Source organism: Eriocheir sinensis, chromosome 15, assembly GCF_024679095.1.
Source record: "Eriocheir sinensis breed Jianghai 21 chromosome 15, ASM2467909v1, whole genome shotgun sequence".
NCBI classification, from domain to species: Eukaryota; Metazoa; Arthropoda; class Malacostraca; order Decapoda; family Varunidae; genus Eriocheir; species Eriocheir sinensis.
The window spans coordinates 8,688,245-8,708,113 of record NC_066523.1 but is presented as its reverse complement, the minus strand read 5'-3'; the positions used below and the strand labels follow the sequence as shown (position 1 = coordinate 8,708,113).

The 19,869-nt window shown below is 46.3% G+C and overlaps 1 long non-coding RNA gene across 2 annotated transcripts in view; it reads right to left on the bottom strand.

The window, feature by feature from the left end:
- The window catches only part of LOC126999067 (uncharacterized), a 37,836-nt gene extending 28,749 nt beyond the window's left edge, over nucleotides 1-9,087 (bottom strand). For both annotated transcript variants that reach the window (XR_007753123.1, XR_007753122.1), the window contains exon 1: nucleotides 9,031-9,087. This is a non-coding gene — a long non-coding RNA (uncharacterized LOC126999067). The remainder of the gene's footprint in view (nucleotides 1-9,030) is intronic.
- Nucleotides 9,088-19,869: the final 10,782 nt, after the last annotated feature.

The following is a 19,869-nucleotide window of genomic DNA, read 5'->3' as shown; positions in this document are numbered from 1 at the left end:
GCTACCAAGAAATACAAAGAAGAGGAGAAAAAACTAATACAAAAAAAAAAAAAAAAAACTTAAAACCAAACACGTGAATGAAAAAAAAAAAATTATCCAACACTCGGCAACACACGCACAAACAACCTAACTCAATTATGAAAAAAAAGAAACTAGGAAAATATAGCAGCAAAAAAAAAAGTAGGTTGGCAAACCGATATGACGAGAGAACATGCGTCTGTTACGGTTGGTTTTGTCCGTTTGTTTATGAAGGATGAAGTTACGTGGGTAGGCAAATGGCATGGACTGTAAGCAAGAAGGGGAGAGGAAGAGGAGGAGGAGGAGGATGAGGAGGAGGAGGAAGAGGAGAGAGAGAGAGAGAGAGAGAGAGAGAGAGAGAGAGAGAGAGAGAGAGAGAGAGAGTACACCTTGTTGTCCAGCACACACGAGAGAATTATTTTACTGCTTTATATTTCCTTCCCTCCTCCTTCCTTCCTTCCTTCCTTCCTTCCTTCCTTTCCTCCCTCCCTCCCCTCCACTCAGTAAACAACAACGGAAGACACTAAACAATGGTCTGTCACCACCCTCGTCCTCCCATGCATCTCTCTCTCCTCCTTCTCTTCTTCCTCCTTCTTCTCCTCTTCCTCCTCATATTCACTTCTTTATCATCCTTGACAATGTTTATCTCGTATTACTTTCAAACTAAGTGACAATTTTTCCCTTTTTTCCGTGTCCCTCATTTGTTTTTCTCCTCCTTCACCGCATTTACTTTTATTGTTTTACGAGTATACCCCACTTCGCATGGCTCTCCTTTACCCACTGTCTGTATGCCTGTCTGTCTCTCTCTTTCTCCCTCACTCTCTCATCTCCTACCTTCATTACTTTCCTCTTTCATCTCCCGTCTCCTCACATTTCCTCTGCACTTTCCCCACTCTCCGTTATTCTCCTTTCATCTTCTAACTTTTTCCCTCCTCTCTCTCTCTCTTATATATATCCTACATCTCCTTCCTTTTATATCTTGCCTTCCTCCTCCTCGCCTCCCTCGTTCGTCTCGCGGCTTCCTCCTCGCCTGTCCTTTACGGTTCAGCTTGGTCCCTTCTTTCTGCACTCGACAAAGGAGCGTTTCTTAGCAACCTCGATCCACGGTAAGCTCCTTCATCTCTTACCATCCTTTATCTTCACCTTTCCTTCCCTTTCCCTTCGGCCAGACCCCCACACCCACACCCCCTACCCTTCCCAGACCCTTTCCATACGGCCCTTTACCCACTCAGCATTCACGGTCACCCCTTGATGCCGGTCTTCTGGTCTGGACTGAACCCAAACCCTCTGGTCAGCCCCCACAGTGGTCTCAGCAGCCCCTCCAGCAGCCTGTACCTCGCCTCTACACTCTTTATGGCAGGTCAGGCAGGAAAAGGTGGGATATATGGCCTCCGTGGGGTTAGGGGAGAGGCGAGAGAGAGGGAGGGATACAGGTAAGGGAAAGATACGGAGAGAAAGAGGAAGGGGGCAAAAAAGGTTAGGGTAATGATGTTTTAAGTCTAGCACGCGGGGACTGTGTATGTAGTGTGTGGTGTGCTGAGGGATGAAGTAGAGAGACGTAAAATAAATCAGACTTGACATGCTGGTTATATATGAATCTCGAGCGTAAAAATAGAAAATAATAAGGATATTTTCGAGTCTGCCACGCGGAAAAGAGGCCAGACTATATAATAAAAATGTGGTGCTGAAAGATTAAGTGGAGCGGAAAAAAGTGGATAAAAAAACAGTCGTATATAGAAAGAGAGACACAGACGCCTATTATAAATTCTGAGTGAAAAAATATAAATGTTTCAAGTCTACTACGCGGTGAAGGAGACAGACTATAGAGGGCGCCGAGGTGAAGAACATAGACAGAAGGGTAAAAAAAAAAAAATAAATAAATAAATAAATAAATAAATAAATAAAAATAACCGCATAAAGAAAAAAAACATCTCCACACACTTGCATATAAATAAATAAATAAAAAAATACTGAGCGGAAAAAGATAATAAAAACGGGACGAGCCACGTGAACACTCTCTCTCTCTCTCTCTCTCTCTCTCTCTCTCATCACATCCCGCACACCTGGCTCACCTTTTTCACCTGCAGCCTCCTCCTCCTTCAGGCAGGTAAGGAGGGAAGGGCCGTGTTGCTTCTCTTACCTTCTTCTCCTCCTCTTCCTCCTCCTATTCTTCCTCCTCCTCCTCCACCTTCTCCTCATATTCTTTCTCCTGCTCCACGTTCTTCTCTTCCTGTCCTCCCTTACTACTCCTCCTCCTGCTTCTGTTCTTCCTCCTCCTCCACCTTCTGCTCTTACTAAACCTTCTCCTCTTCCTATCCTCCCCTTCTCCTGCTCTTGTTTCTCTTGCTCCTCCTCCTTCTTCAGCTTCCTTTCCACGCCTCCCCGCGGACAAATACTTCTCTATTAACGAGGGATACGCGGCCTGAGGGGAAGAAGAGGGAAAGCGGCGAGGGGAGGAGAGAGGGGGAAGTGCGCGTGAAGGGATGAAGAGGGTAAGAAAGAGGGAGGAAGAAAGGGAGGAATACGAAGGGGCGGACTATTCATATCGCTAATTACTGTGTTGGAGGAGAGGTTTTCACTGCCGGCGTCACTAAAAGATAATGAAGAAAATATGGAGATGGGAGAGAGGTAAGAGGTGAGGAGGAGAGAACAACAGGAGAATGAAGCGGAGAGTAAAAAAGGAGAAGGAAGAGGAAGAGAGAAAGAAAGAAAAAAGTGGAGGAGAGGAATTATGGTACGAAAAATGAAGTTATAGAGTGGAAAAGAATACGTGAGAAGTAATGTAATCAACGGTGTGTATGTCGGGGGGGGAGGGCAAGTGTGAGACAGACAGACAGACAGACAGACAATTACCAGTGGATATCCAAAAGCAAATCGACAGACAAAGAGATAAACAAAATCTCTCTCACACACACACACACACACACACACACACACACACACACACACACACACACAGATGAATAGAAAGCCAGACAGTAAGGCAGGAAGAGATGGTTAAAAAAAGAAAAACAAAAAGAAAAGAGAAAGAAGGAGAAAATTGCGCAGTGCAGTCAAGCTAATCTGTCACGTCATCTCGCACACAAAAAAATCCATTCATAAGTATTTCTGATATTAGCTTCCCATTGCAATATTTTTTTATCACTTTTTTTTTAAATTTAAGTGGACGGCATTCCTTGCAGAAGACACCACCACGCTGTAATTCCTTAACTCCTCTCTCTCTCTCTCTCTCTCTCTCTCTCTCTCTCTCTCTCTCTCTCTCTCTCTCTCTCTCTCTCTCAGGTGATATATGAACGGCACAGCATCCGACCGAGAGCAAAATTTCTCGCCAGCAACACCTCAATTATAGCGCAATTATTTAGTGCTCGCTGTTAATTGTGTTTTAGATTTGCTCTGTAACCACCATGACGAGAGAGAGAGAGAGAGAGAGAGAGAGAGAGAGTAAAAAATAAAGATATACCGTTGTTCTGAATACCATCCTACACACACACACACACACACACACACACACACACACACACCAAGCAAGCCTCATAATGCACTAATTCACCTACTCGGCCGCTCCCTCCCCACCCCGTACTCCACTAACCCCCTACCCCCTCCCTTCTTAAGTCTCCCCCTCATCCCCTCATCCTCCTCCCCTTCTTCCCCTTTCGAGGACACTGACCTGGGCTTAGCGAGGTGGTAATGCTCTTTAATCTGCGCCTATTAAAGCCTCACTCCATGATCCAGCTCGAGCGCTTAATGGGGCTAATAATGACGAGCTGCAGGTTTCCCCCTCGTCGACTAGAAAAGAAAGCGTGGCCGACCGCAAAAATAGACAACAAAGAGCATGAGTTCTGATCCTGATTCGTACCGCAACTTTTCCCTTTGAACGAGTTGGCGGCATGTTTACGAGGCGGGCGGCGGTCAGATATGCGGCAGGAGGAACTATGCACGAGTCTTATAACGGTGAAGGTAAGGTAAAAGACGAACTATGTGGAAGTATCTAACTGTAAGGGTAAAGTGAAGGTGGGTGGTGCATTCGCTATATATATAACTTTGCTAACACGTAAAAAAAAAAAACGAGGGAAGAAATATATATACAACCCTGTGAAGCTGCGAAATCCTCTATGGTATTTGACTTTCGAGAACTACGCGTATATATTTTTTGAGTCTTCGAGCCCCTAAAATAATAAGTGGGGAGTAAACTACACGATCAAATCATCCTGTGTATATTTTTTTAGTCTTCGATCCCCTAAAAAAAAAGAGGAAAATAAACTACACAATCAGATCCTCCTGTGTATGTATTTTTTGGTCTTCGATCCCCTAAAAAAATAAAATAAAAGGAGGAAAATAAACTACACAATCAAATCCTCCTCTAACCTGTCGCTGGGAGGGAATCTTGGCCACTCCTCAAGATTTATAGCCACTGGAAGAAAACGGAACATCAGTCTAGCGCTTTTTTTTTATGTATCAGAAAACATTTGAGTCTGCGCTGCTCCCTCCCTGCTGACGGAATCTGGAAGGTGATAAATAAAGCGGCGAGTGTATGTGTGTGTGTCTGTCGCAGTCTGTCTTTGCGTGTATGTTTTTGTCTGTTTTGTCTGTATCTGTTTGTGTTCGTGTTTGTTTTGTCTGCCTGTCTGCATGTATTTGTGTCTGTCTGTCTGTCTGTCTCTCTCTCTCTCTCTCTCTCTCTCTCTCTCTCTCTCTCTCTCTCTCACTGGACTCTCCCAATAAGAAGCCCCGACAAACAACGAGTCCAGGGAGAGCCGCCCCGCTAACTCCTAATGCCACTTTTGTTTTACTTTGATAGTCCACGATAAACTTTCTCCTTCTGTCCTATTTCTCTCTCTCTCTCTCTCTCTCTCTCTCTCTCTCTCTCTCTCTCTCTCTCTCTCTCTCTCTCTCGTTTCTGGCAAGGTGTCAGAACAAAGACCTCGGGTAGTACAGGACTTGCATTTTAGCCTCGCCTAGGGATCGACATTTTCCTCTTAAAGCACGGAATGGCCAGCAGGGGACGTGCGTGTCGAGGAAGGACGAGGGGGAAGAGGAAGGGGAAGGGGAAGGAAAAGAGGGAGGAGCCTGCTTGCTGCGGGAGGTGAGGAAACAACTGTATGAGGAAAGAAAGGGAACAGACACAACGAGAGACATATGACGACATGATATAAGAAGGACAGAGTGGCAAAGAGAAAGGACAAAGAAAGGTAAACAATAACAATAACGTAGGCGGAATATAGCGAAGCAATTGACTGTACTGAGAAAAGAATCCACAAAGGAGAGAGGTGTGGGGGCAGCGGTGCTAGGAAGAAAGTGTTAGTAAAGCGATAGGAATGAGCGTTAAGAAAGGGACAACCAACTAAGGGGATTGGTAGGCCAGTCCCCTTGAGGCAATTCATGACGTGACGTGTGTGACGCAACGAAGGAAATAACTACAAAAGGAAAGGAATGAACGGTGGGACATGTGTGGTGGAAAGGGAAGAGAGATCGTAGTAGAGGGGAAAAAATAATTAACTGAAGGGATAATGGTGAATGGTGAAGGTGATTTTTGATTCAGTGAGGGAAGAAAATAAGGAAGTAAGGAAGTTTTTTTGATAAGAAAGAGGATCGAACACCAACAGAAGCAAGGGAAAGGAATCAGTTGAAAAGAATTTAGATATATATGATAAATAATGAAGGAGGTTGTGAGTGTACTAAGTTAAGAAGTAAGTTATCCTAAAAACAATAAACACAAAGAAAAGCAACAAAAGGAATCAGAATAAAAATATAGATAGATAAGATGAATAATAAAGAGGATAGTGAAAGTGGGACGCTAGGAAATAAGCTATCCTTAAAAAAGCAAATACATGCGAAGAGAAATAGCAGGTACAGGTTATGATAAAGAAAATCCGTTAGTGCCGGCCGTAAGGAATGAAATAACGGTAAAAAGGCCAACGAATCCACATAAAAAGAGGGAGAGACAGGAGGGAAGGGAGAAGAGAGTGTCTCGGGTTATGGGATATCAGGACGGAAATGCTTTTTGAGAAAGGAATGACCATAAAAAAAGGATAGATATGGGAGATGGGAAAAGGGAGAGTCTTAGTGGGTGACGCAAGGAAGGGAATAAGCGGAAGGGGAGAGAAATGGACGTAGAAAAAAAGGAAGAGATATGTGAGATGGGAGAGGAGAGGCACGCTGATTGGGGAATATAAGAAGGGGAGGAGGAAAATAATGAGGTAATAAAGAGCATGGGAGAGATATGAAGCGAAAGAGGATATTGAAGGTAGCACAGAGAGAGAGAGAGAGAGAGAGAGAGAGAGAGAACTGGGAGGAATGTGTAAGATAAAGGAAGGAAAGATATGTAGTGGGTGAGAGAAGGAAGAAAGAGGGGCGAGAGAGGAAGGAATATGATAGTGGATAAAGAAGGAGAAATAGAGGATGAAAGAGAGATGGTCCGATGAAAGGTAGATAGATAGGAGAGATAAAGATGGTGGGAGAAAGCAGAGGGATACAGAGGGTCAGGAAAAAGGGAGAGGTAAAGGAGGAAGAGAAGGTTGCGATTGAAAGGATAACAGGGATGCTGGCAAGGAGATGAGGGAGCATGGAAGATGAGATGAGAGGGGAATACAGAAGATGGAAGAGAATGTAGAGCTGGACATGGATGGTGGAAGTAAGGAAGGGAATTTGGAAGATGAAGTGAGAGGGGACATACAGAAAGGGGAGAAGGGGAAGGGAGGGAAATGAATGCTGAGATAATAGAAGGGAATGTGGAAAATGAAGTGAGAGGGGACATACTTACAGAAGGAGGAGAGTGAAGGGAGGGACGTGGATGCTGAGAGAGAGGAGAGAATATGGAAGATGAAGGGAGATGGAGATATTCACAAAAGGGGGAGTAGAGGAAGGGAGGGATATGGATGCTGAGAGTGAGGAGGGGACAGGGAAGGATAGGGGAAAGGGAGATACTTACAGAAGGGGGGGTGAAGGGAAAGGGAGGGATATAGATGTTGGGAGAGAGGAAGGATATAGAAGGTGAAGGGAGAAGGAGACACAGAAAGGGGGGGGGGGGGCTATGGATGCTGGGTGAGGGGAAAAAAACTGGCAAATTTCTAAGTATATTTTTTTCCTGCGAGAATTTCCAGTCGGCTGAATAAAGTAATTACTTGCGGTAGTTCTGATTACTGACCTGACGGGCGGCCGGCGATCTGAATGAGGCCCGACGGGTTTTTTTCCTTATCTTACCGGACCTTTAGAAACCAACGGGGCTCGAGTTACCTCTATTCTTTATGCTCTAATGGACTTTCTCTCCATCGGCAGCGGTAGTTAACTAGTTCATTGTGCGACGCCGGCTCACTACACAGGTTGCAATAAACGTCTATCAGCGGTGGACGAGCTGGCAACACTGCAAGGGGCTCTTTGGTGTTATCGTTTCGACGTGGCAAGATTTCAGCAACCAGCGAGAGAGGTATGAAAAATGCGCCGCTCTCTCGTATCATCAACTGACAATCTGCTTCTCGCAATATTAATTTTCCGTTCGACACCGCCGGACAATCTCCAATTAGCTGATGCGCACCTTTTCCTCATGCGCGTGGGATCGAATTAGGCACGGCTGATTAATATGTAGATTCATTAAGGCCACCACCTTGCGGCGCTAATATCGCCATCAATATTAAGTCTCACCTGCGCCGGGGTTATTAGCGCCGGCCAGGAGGCAGCGGCGGCGTCACCTGCACCATGATTTACCTTCGTGCTTGAGGGGGGGAGGGGTAGGGGGGAGGGGGGGATACAATGGTCGCATCTTGATGATTTATAAAGTGCCGCGTGATTTATCGCCACTTACTCACTCGTTATTCACGCGAGGGAGAGCTTGTAGAAGTAGTTCATTATTCACCCAGAACGCACGGCAGTTCATTCCTCGCTTACTCACGGAGGAATTCACCGACACTGACTCATTTTTCACGTCTTGTTATTCATCGCCACCACTCATTTACGTGAGGGAAAGCTTGTAGTAGTAGTTCATTATACACCCAGAACGCACGGCAGCACATTCCTCACTTACTCACGCAGGAATTCACCGCTACTATTACGCATTTTTCACGTGGGGAAGTCATCCTGTTCATTATTCAGCCGGAATGCACGCAGCCCACGCATCGCCTACTCACGGAGGATAAAAACAACTGCAATAACCTTCATTACCGCCGAGCAAACACTGCAGCTCATTTATTATCATCAAAGAGCATTGTAGCTCATCCATTACTTAGCAGGGACGGCACGGCAGTTCACTCGCGTTTGTCTCAAGAAACAAAGCAATTAAAGAGCTATTCATCGACCAGGGAAGCAACTCACACGCTACCCATTTAAAAGAAAAGCAAAACAACTGTCACAGTCATTCGTTTGCTCACTCACTCACTCACTCACTTTTTCTCTCTCTCACTTAAATGTTCGTACAGAAAGAAAGAACACGAATGCTAATGACGTACACTACATGTTTACCCCGAGTTCTTTATGTTATTCTGTAAAAAACGGAAAGAAAACACGCAGAAAAAGACGCTCCAAAGCACTGCTCCTAAATCGAGAGTCATCTTCGCGAGTTTGAGAATTTAGCAACAAAAAACAAGAATAAAAGAAAGAGAAAAGGTAGGAGAATACGACCTAAATAACGACACTCAATGCTTTCTTTACTTGAAACACTAGTGGAGGAAAGAGAGATAGTGGTGGTGGTGGTTGGGGAGGGGGGGAGGCGAGGTCAGGTTGAGCAATTAGTAACAGAAAATCAAAAATAAAACAGATAAAAAAAGGAGAATACTACCTAAATAATGACACAATCCTTTCTTTATTTCAAGTCCTAGCGGAAGAATGACAGAGGAGGGAAGGGAGTGGGAAGGGAGGAATCAAATCACCACCCCCAACGAAACCTCCCTCCCTCCCCTTCTCCCCCCCCACCACCACACTGAAGTTTCCTCACCCCCTTCATCCTCCTGTTTACTCGAGCTCAGGCATGCCCGGGGCGAGGCAGTCAGCCCAGAAACGTGGAAAAGCCCGTCGAGTTATTACCTCACTCCGGAGATCCTTGTCGGCCGCTCCAGTCCTCAGGCGTCTCCGGGATCCTGCGGGGAGAGAGAGAGAGACCTGGTGAGTATGTAAAGCTTCTCTTCCCTTCCTCCTCCTCCTCCTCCTCCTCCTCTCCTTTCTCTACTGCCCTTTCCTCCTGCTCTTTCTCCTGATAATTCTTTCTTCCTCTTTCACCTCTTGACTCCTCTGCTCACTCATTACTCCTCCTCCTATTACCCACTCCTTTTTTTTCTCCTCCCTCCTCTTCTTCCTCCATATTTTCCTACCCTTCTTCCTACTTCTCCTCCTTCTTCTTCTGTTGCTTTTTCATCCCTTCCTATACCTCCTTACCTACTTGTCCTACGTTCTTCTACCTTCCTACCAACCCCTTTCCCCCTTCTTCTTATCCTCCTCGTCCTCCTCCTCTTCCCGGCCCCAGCGCTCACACACTTCCACACATTATTACGTTGTGCCCGAGGAGAGGAAGAGCAAGACAAGCTGGAATAATTATTAAGGTTTTGTATATATTACGGCCTCGAGCAGCACCTAGGCTCTGGAGGACACACGTGGCATTCGTCATTCCTTTCATTTCATTCTCCATCTGAAAAATGTATTATGATAACTGTAAAATAAATAATAGTTAGTGTAGAAACAGATTACTTATATATTAACTTTATTTTCGAGGCAAGTTGAAGGACACACGTGGCATTCGTCCCTCCTTTCATTTCACTCTCCATCTGAAAATTGTTTTATGATAACTGTAAAAGAATAATAGTTATAGTGTAGAAACAGATTACTTATATATTAACTTTATTTTTGAGACAAGTTGAAGGGCACACGTGGCATCTGTCCCTTCCTTCATATCACTCTTTATCTGAAAACTACATCGACATCAGTTGCGATGATAATAATAATAATAATAATAATAATAATAATAATAATAATAATAATAATAATAATAATAATAATAATAATAATAATAATAATAAAGTGAGCAAAGAAGCAGCTTACTCATACATAAACTTTTTTTCGATACAAGTTTCCTCTTTGTCGACTACAGGAGGACATTAACCCCCTCACCTTGCTTTCCATATTAAGACTTCAGCATGACTCGTTGATAACAATATATAAAAGGTTGGTAGAGATAAAGACATTAGTGTTCAGCATTAACTATTTTTTGAAGCAAGATTTCTTTCCGCCATTAGCAAGGAAACACGAGACTTAATTATCACAACAGGGATTCTCGGGGTACATACAAGAGACCAAGCAGACACAAGGACATTAATAAGAGGGGGAATATCAGTAATCTCCCCCACAACGATTCCCAAGGGGTGACGAGTGACGGGGGAGACAATGGGTGAGTCCCTGGGTGAGTCTACCTGCCTTGCCACGGGTCTCCGCCGCCCCGCCCACCCCCGCGCCCCAACAAAGGTGTCCAGGTACTGAAGGGTGAGTGGGGCGGCCGGCTGGTTCCGTCCACTTTCCGGGTGCTCCGACGTCACGTGACAATGGGACGCATGTTAACGGCTCCCCAAGACATAGGGTTATTAAGGAACCTTTTTCTTCCAGCAGATTATCCGGGGACACGCTCTCTTGTTGCCAGACAATGATGAGACTCCTGGGACACCGAAGCCCTCCTCCTCCTGTGTTTCTTCCTCCTCCTCGTCCCCCTTTCCTCACACCCCCCATCAGTCTTTTTTTTTCTCCCCAGTTCCTCCACTGCTTATGGGAAATAAGATTTGCTTCTCACGTAAAGTAATTCATTTTTAGCGTTATCCTCTTAACTCACAAGCCTCTTATACAAGCATTTTACATAAACATCAGATACATAATAATGAAAAGTGACTTATTTCCACGTTTCAAAAGCGATGAATGCCTTTGTATAAGAGGCTTAGGGCGTGTCACACTTGCTTCCTCCCTCCCTGGCCACCTCGCCTCCACATGATCCACTCACTGACTCGCTCCTCCTGAGACCTGCCCCAATAACCGCAGAACCGTCCCATTGTCTCGAGAGCGGAGGCGCCCCTTCCCATCGAGGCCCGAAAGCTGGGAATGCCATAACACACACACACACACACACACACACACACACACACACACACACACAAAAGGAGAGTTATAATCTGTGTGTGTGTGTGTGTGTGTGTGTGTGTGTGTGTGTGCGCTTGCGACACGTGGGTACACACTTGAAGACGCTGTAATCACCCCTAACAACGCAATCACAGTCCACCACCGCGGCTCAAGGTCACGAAAGGTTTGGGACCGGTCACACCCCATGACCTTGAACAGCCAGACGACCAGACCCTCCACGACGCCGACGACACCAGCTCTCACAACACCACCACCAACATCACCACCATCACTGCTTTACATCCCCACCTCGTACCCTTTACATCACCACCATCACCACGATTTCTCCACATCATCAGTCACTACCATCACCACTGCATTTCTTTGCTGTCAAGTGTCTAAAGAAGATGTGGATAATAAATATAGAGAACTTGAAATACAACCTAAGGAACATCGAAGTGACAAGAAAAGGATGAAAGCAAAAATAACAAACAAACATAACAACAAAAGCAAGAGGAACATTACCGCGAATTGGTTACATTTTTTTATTACAGTTACGAAAGCATGAATACAGAAATCCCAACCACAAACGCAAGAACAGGTGTAACTTTACCGTGATTTGGCAACATTTTTTTTTTTACAGTAACGGAAGCTTCTGCAGAGAGAGAGAGAGAGAGAGAGAGAGAGAGAGAGAGAGAGAGAGAGAGAGAGAGAGAGAGAGAGAGAGAGAGAGAGAGAGAGAGAGAGAGAGAGAGAGAGAGAAATAAAAAAAAAGCCCGTACAAGAATTGGGAGCCTTATAGCGAAGTCAATCCCATCATAACACTTCATCTGATCCGACTACTAATCCACGTCACTCCCCCCCTCACCCCCCATTCCTCCCCCAGCGATTCATTCCTTCACTTCATCACCACCATCACCATCACCACCACCGCCACGGCTCCTTCCAATTACCATTATCATCCCCTTCTCGCCACTCTCATCCACGACGACAATAAGGACGACGAAGACTCTCCTCCTCCACGGTCTCGTCCTCCTCACCACGACTAATCACGCGGCCATTACCACCGCCACCACGACTAATCACCATCGCCACCCCGTCCCGCCGCTCCCTCGAGTCCTCAAGATCATCTCTACCATCACGGGAACGACCACCACCGCCGCAGCACCGTCATCACCACCACCACCTCCACCACGAAGCTTTGTTACCGTCACATCCTCACGGTCATTCCCTTCAGCGTAATATTTGTCATGATTATTCTTCACCTCGATATTGTTTTTCTTATGGATTTTTTTTTTACTACGTGGGTCGTCTTGTTAGCATTCACTATAACGAACAAGTATTGTGCAACGTCTCACATTTCTTTATTATTTAAGTAAGGTTTCTGGATTACATTTCGGGTGGGTTAACAAAAATATACAAGCCTCAGAAAGATAAATAACAAGTAGATAAACACTAACAAAAGAAACAGTAATTCCATGTGTGAGGTAAAACAATCTGTCACACCAATTACAAGATCCATTTCCTCGTTGGTCTCTATAATCATTCTCTACACGCCATAAACGTAAACCTAATACGACATTCTTAAACCTAAATCGATACTTTACGAGTGGTTACCGAGGAAGCCACAACCACCTTCCCTTCCCTTTCCTTCTTCCCTCGACCCTGGAGGGAGGCGAGGCGGGGCGGCGAGGCCTAACTCATAATGCAGTAACCCTCGGCGCCGTCCCTGCCACTCGCTATACACACACGCCCGCGCTGCCAAGGAGGGAGAGGGGCGTCACAGAAAGGAGTTGAGCATTCTTGGAAAACACAACACACTCTCCGGCGGCGCGGACGGCAGGCGGCACAACGATTATGTAGGTCAGGACGTCGCGGCGAAGCTGACGAGGCGACGCGGACACGACACACCTGGCGCATTATAGCACTGAATATTTACTCACCTGAAGGGCGGGTCATACGCTGAGGCCTCCATTAGGTTAATGAGGGCGAGATGTGTAGCCCAGGAGTAAAAAAGAAGTGTGTACTACGTAGGCTTAACTTGGATGAATTAGACACACTGACACTTCTTTGTACTATATATTCACTCACTTTAAGACAAGTTGTACAACAAGGCCTTTATCATATTACTTATTAACGAAGATTTATGTGCAATCCGTGAACAACAACAAAAAAACGAACATGGTCTAATTTTGTTGGACAGAACAGAGATTGATATTATCGTTCTTCAATGTGCTTTTCTTATATGCTCCCAAATGTTCTATATACGCAGCCCAACGAGCGCTTCAGTAAATTGAAAGAAAGATTTGCAAAGAGCTGATGCGTTTTTGTTCCCTCTAACACCTTTCTTTTATGAGTTTCTTTTTTTTTCCGCAGCATAGGCTCTCTCCATGCTATCTACGTGATGGCTTCAGTAGAAAAAAAAATTGCAAAGAGTACCTGCGTTTCTAGTTTTTTTTTTCTTTTCTCCCCAGTCGCTGTGCAAGAGGCACCAGCACAGCAGCTCAGGTGGCGGCGCGCTGGGGAGAACGAGTCGAGTATGACACAACAAATGCAAACGCTATACGGCCGGGGCGAGCGACTCATCACTCAGCGGGGTGATGACTATCGCCATTAAGGTACTACACATTTATCCTTTTAAGCCAGTCCCGTACCTTCCAGTGGTTTCGATTAAAATGATATTCTGGTCAGGTGACGATGCGGAATGTGCCTTCCAGACCACGAACGGTGTTTACCTCATCCGCCACACCCACCTTGCCGCGCCTCGAGCTGGCTTCTCGTCTCCTGCTGAGGTCTGGATAGGGGTAGCACCTCCTCCACTCCCCCCTTCCATCCCCACTTCCATCCCCTCCGCTGCCACTTAAGTGTTATCTGTTAGGTTCACTTGAGTCACCACAGCACTAAGGTATCGGTTTTATGTATTCATTATCAATCCAGCTCTTGTCATCACTCATTTTCGCTGTATTCTGTTTGTACGTCTCTCTCTCTCTCCTCTCTCTCTCTCTCTCTCTCTCTCTCTCTCTCTCTCTCTCTCTCTCTCTCTCTCTGAAAACATAATGAGCCTCGCACTTTTCTCGTCTTCACTAATTCAGGCCGGCTTTTTCCTTCCCGTCCCTGTTCCCCTTGATTTTTTTCCCGCTCCAGCGACGGCGTTATCAGTCTTCCTCGTGTGTTCACCCAACCAACCAACCATCAGCTTATCCCCCTCCAGCCAGCCCTCCTCCCTCCGCCAGTCTTAAGATGCTTCTGAGACCCTTGTTTACTCGTGTAGAGAGGGACGAGGGCGAGAGAGAGGCTGCGGTGAGGTTCGAATAAGGTTGGCCTGTGTTATGTTGGCCAGGCGAAGGGTTGAGTGGAATGGTGTGGGCGAGGGAAGAGGATCTTAAGAGCGGGAAGGGTGTTGAGAAAGAGGATTTGTGGAGTGGGGTGCATGGGGGTAAAGGAGGCTTGAGTGGCGTCCTGTGTGAGTGATGGAAGGGGGATCCAAACCTCTTCCACAGTGGATTTAAGTCTCTATAGGGCATGTAAGGAGATGTATGGGAGAGAGGTTAAAGGGGTTAGCGTGTGGAGGTGAAGGGTAGGGAGAAATGAGTGGCAGGGTTTGCGTCTGGTTCTAAAATGCATGGGTGAAAGGGTTTGATAAGAAGTGGAGAGGTGGGAGTGGGGTTAATGGTAGGGGGAATACGACCAAGAAGAGGTGTGTGGAAATACAGGTAAGATGAGAAAGGAAAACAAGATTTAATTCGGCCTAAAAAGTAAACGAGAAAGAGAAAGCGGCAATTTTAAGTAAGAACCCATATAACTGCTTCTCTCTCAAACACACACACACACACACACACACACACACACACACACACACACACACACACACACACACACACACACAGAAAGTCAAAACTCCACACACGGTCGCTCGACAGCTCTTCCTCCAAACTTTTGAGCCTCGCGTCGGGTCCGTGTTGTCGGAGTTTCGTTTGTAAATCTAGTTAGGAGGCAATGAAAGGGGGAGGCGATTTGCATATTATTACCCGAGGCGTGAGTGAAGCCGCGCCTCGCCCCCCGCCCCCTCCGCCTCGTCACTGATTAATGACACCTGCTGAGACGCACCTCACACAACACCATGCTCACCTGCCCGCCCGTTATGCCTCACAGATAAACCCCCCGTCCTACTCTCTCTCTCTCTCTCTCTCTCTCAATACTTGTTTAACGTGGTACATCTTTCCACACATTATTCAACGCTCGGCAAAGTTAAACATGAGTGAGTATTGACATTTCCTCCCTCGCGCCGCGCGGCAGCCAGGCATCACAAACAAATCCCTCCGGACGGCTGGATATTTTAAGCATGCAAATGCGACACACGTAATCATACTTATCGTACTAGTGTTGGGGGAGCAAGGGGACGAGGAGAGACAGCAGCATGCGGCGATTAAGTAATGTATGGAGCTATTACGGTCCGAAAGCATTAAAAGGTATCGAGCCAAATCCGGTTAACTCCACGCCCAGCATCTGCCCCGAGACAAGGGCTCCACACCATTGTCGGCGGCGAGGCAGCGTAGCACAAGCCTCGAACATTAGTATTCCCGTAGTGGCCTGTACCTCAGCCCGAGCTGCGGCCATTAAGACAGTCCTAATCACACACAACTTACACTGACAACCACTCGGGGTCTCTCGTGGTCGCGGTGTAACGTGTCTTGAGTATGTGAAGGAAGCCCTCGGCTCCCCGGAATGGTCGGCCACACGCTTGACATAAGGAGCTCTGAGCACCTGCTTTCCGCGTTGAATTATTGTGCTCTTATCAGGCAGTGACAGTCACTATCTGCAGTAAGCATCTTCCTCCTCCTGCTCCATCTTCTGCTCCTCCTCTTACTCCTACTTCACCTTCTGTTCATCCTCCGCTTCCTGCTCCTCCTACACGTCCTCTTACTCGTCTCCTTTGTTGCAACTACTGCTTGTGATCTTATCTCGGTGGCACATGCTCTAAAATCGTGCATGAATGCCATGCCTGACCGTAAAGCGTCCTGCGGCCCAACCCAAACACAGGTATTATCTGCGTCGCGTCCTAACATCAAGTCCTGGCGGTGTTGTGCTGCGCCCCCCGCCCGTCCGTGTGTCCGTGTACGTATACATTCCCGGCTAACAGTTGGGTGCGCGCCTGAGACTACAAATGTTCGGGACTTCCTCGGCCGCGTCGTAACATGAGCCAGGAACGTGAGGAACAGTCTGTCTCGAACCCTAAAGTGACCTGTCCGTCCCTCGTCGGCCCCTTCAGTTGGCTGTTTCCTCGCTCGCATCCTCCACCGGCCTCACGTCGCGTCCCCTCCGGCTATGGCTGTTAAATAAATAATAAAAGAGAAATATAAGGCCAAGGCTCCATTGTGGGCCGCCTCCGGGAGATGCAGGATTGAGATAAAGACGTGCTGCTACGGGGAACAAAGTGCGCCGGTTAATAGGTCTTGGTCGCTGGAAACTTGCACCGATTAGGGAGCGAGTTGGGTGAGCGAGACGGCGGCACTGCAACATCCATCACCCGCCGCGGCTGACGGGTGAGACCAGCCACGGGAGGGCCGCGCTAGTTATTTTGTTACGGCGCCCCATTTACAATTTTGATTTAAACTCCCCCTTTTGCGTTACGTCAAGTTTATGTTGTGGTAGCTTGATGAAGGGCTGCGTCTGTCCCATTACTCAAACTTCCTTACCGTGGCGTCAGTTTTATATTTCACTAATTTGAGGAAGAATATCTGCCCGGTTTGTTGGTTGGTTCTCAGGGTTTGGTCTGGTCTAGTTCATGCGGCACCGGGGGTCATATTTTACTGGTTTAAGTACGAATGTTTCTTCCTTACCTACCTACTTATCTTAGTACGAGAGCAAACGTTGAGGATAATGTTTGACTCTTAAGATTTAACTCCATACTCTGTTGGGTTTATATTTTACTTATCTAAAGATGAATGATTCTTTTTAACTATACCTAACACTTAGTTCCGGACGAGGGCGCACGGGGGGGAGAATGTTTGTTTTCTTCTTCACGTGTCCTCCCCGTTGTGTTGGGTCCCTATTTTCCCAACTTAAGGACGGGTATTTCTCGTTTATCTGCCTACTTATTTTCCTACGAGAGCAAACAGTGAGTGGTATTTATGAGCGGCGGCGCGGGGCAAGGCGTGTGTGTGTACGTACCCTCGCAGTAAATGAACCCTTACTTGCGTGCGCACCATAAGTCTCTTCATTTTTCAGCGTTTGTTGTGCCGCTACACCGAACACCCGGCCCTCGACATGACACAACCTCTTCACGAGTACTTCTGAAGCCAATTTAAACCTGAGATTGAAATATTTGATCGTACTTTTGCTATTATTTAAACATTCAATAACGCAACTTCCTCAGGTGTACTTTTGAAGGTAATGGGAGTCTGTAGTTAATGTCTTTTGCTAATTTTGAACGTTCAGCAACATAAAACTCCCCACTTGCATTTCTGGAACTATTAAAAACCTGTAACTCATAATCTTCCACTATTATCTAAACTTTCTCTTGTTTATGTTGAAAAAAGAAGAAAAGCAAGTCGATCGTTTTTTGTCATTCCCTTGCCATCAGTCTCGAGAATAAGCCTTCAACATAACACAACTTCCAGAGTGGACCTGCAACTCCTACCCTTTGGCTATCATTTAAACGCTCTCTCTCTCGCCCTTTTAGAAGAAGAAGAGAAAAAAAAAATACCAATCGCCTCTTTTTGTCCCCGGCTCGGCGCGGGTCTCTGGTCAGCCGTGTTTTCCGCGTCTCCTCATCAGGACTCGACCACCGCTCCGAGGGTATCCATTTCACGTTCCTCCGGTCTCTTTCCCTCTCTTTTACCTCCCTTTTGCCCCTCCCTTTCCCTCCCGCCTCTTTCTACCTTCTGCTATTCTCCCGCCCTTCTCTGTCAATCAATCGCTGTTCTGTACCTTTTCTCTCCTTTCCTCTCTCCTCTCTCTTCTCCCCCCCCTCCTCCTCCTCTCTCCTCCATTCAGTCTGTGGAGCAATAGACCACATACACAAAAAATCCTGCAGTTCAGCCATCAGCCCGGTATTGGGTCTGCCTGTTTTTTCTTCGTGTCGGTCGTGTTCGCTTCCAGTTTTTGTCGTGACTTCGGGTTGTTGGCGATTTTTGCAATTCTTTATGGGTGGCGGTTCTCGGTGCTCCGTGCTGTGCCTCCCCCAGTGCTATAAAGCCTCTCTGTTAGTGTTCTTCTATATCTGTCTCTGTGTATCTGTGTGCCTATCAGTTTACGTATCTATTTCCTATCTATCCATTTTTATTTTTCGCTTCTCCTATATCGCGTGTTCTCCTTTCTCTATATAGCCAGGCCACGTGTGTTTTACGTTCTGTGTTGGTTGTCCGCGTTGGAAACTTTACATTCTCTGCTGTGTGTGTGTGTGTGTGTGTGTGTGTGTGTGTGTGTGTGTGTGTGTGTGTGTGTGTGTGTGTGTGTGTGTGTATTTTTGTTCCCACCGGTCTTTTTTTTTTTTCCTTTTGATATTGGCGGAGTTGCGCGCGGTCTCGTCCGTTCTCATCGTTTATTTACTTTGTGTTTTATATGTTCCGAGTTTCTATACGCGTGTCTCTCTTTTTTTCTCTCTCTCTCTTTCGTGTCCCTCGTTCCGCTGTTATTTTTTTTCCTTGTGACTGTTCTATTTCTCTCTCTCGTTCTCTTTTTCTTCCGCTGACTAGTCTCTCTTTCACTCTCTTTCCTTCCCTCTTCCAAGTGTTCTATTTTTAGAGCTCCACGCCATGTTCGTTTTAGATTACTGCTTGCAATATCCTCCTCCTCCTCCTCCTCCTCCTCCTCCTCCTCCTTCTTCTCCTCCTCCTCCTCCTTTTCATGGTCTTACTTTTGTTTTCCCTTCTCTCTTCTTTTTCTCCTATTGTCTGATCCTTTCCATTTTGTCTGATAATTCTCCTTCTTTTACTTTTCTTTTTATCTACTTCTTCTATTTCTACTTGTTCTTCTTGTTCTCCGTCTTTTTCCTTTCCTTTTCTTTTTCATTTTCTTTTTTCTTCTTCTCCTCCTCTCTTCTCACTCCCTCCTTTTTCTTCATCTTTTTTTCCTTTTCCTTTTCTTTTTCTTCTTCTTTCCCTCCTCCTTCTGTGCCGCCACCTCCTCCTACTCCCCTTTCCTCCTTTTTTCCCTTCTTTCTCCTTTCTACTTTCCTCCGTTCTCCCATAAACCGCCGGGGCCTGACAACACACAAGGTACCCGAGCCACCCATTACCCAACAGTCATTCTGGTCACATGGTCTTTTTCCCCCAGGCTCCTCGCATCAGCCCGCCCATAACCTGCAGCCCCGCCCGCCCAAACTACCACCCAGCCACCCGCAGACTAACCACCACCCACAAACCTTCTATATGCTTTCCCCTTCACCGCAAACCCCACCAAACTGTTCTAACCTCTTTATCTTAACCTAAACAATCTCCCGCTTATTCACCGCCCTGCCTCTTCTATTTTCTCTACGTGTCTTGTCTTTCATCAACCTGTTCTTTTTCAACCATCTGTATGCTTTTCTAACCTCTTTATCTAAACCTAAATCACCACCTATTCACCAACCACCCACTTTTATTTTCTCTACATATCGTGTTAAGTGCACTCATCATTCATCAACCTGTCCTCTTCCAACCCTCTGCATGCTTTTCCTTCAATAACAAACCGTTCAAAATCTTCTGAACCTCTTAGTCTATATCCCAAGCAACCATCTAATCATCAACAATCATCCCTTAGACCTCCAACAAGCATTCCTTTTACCCACAT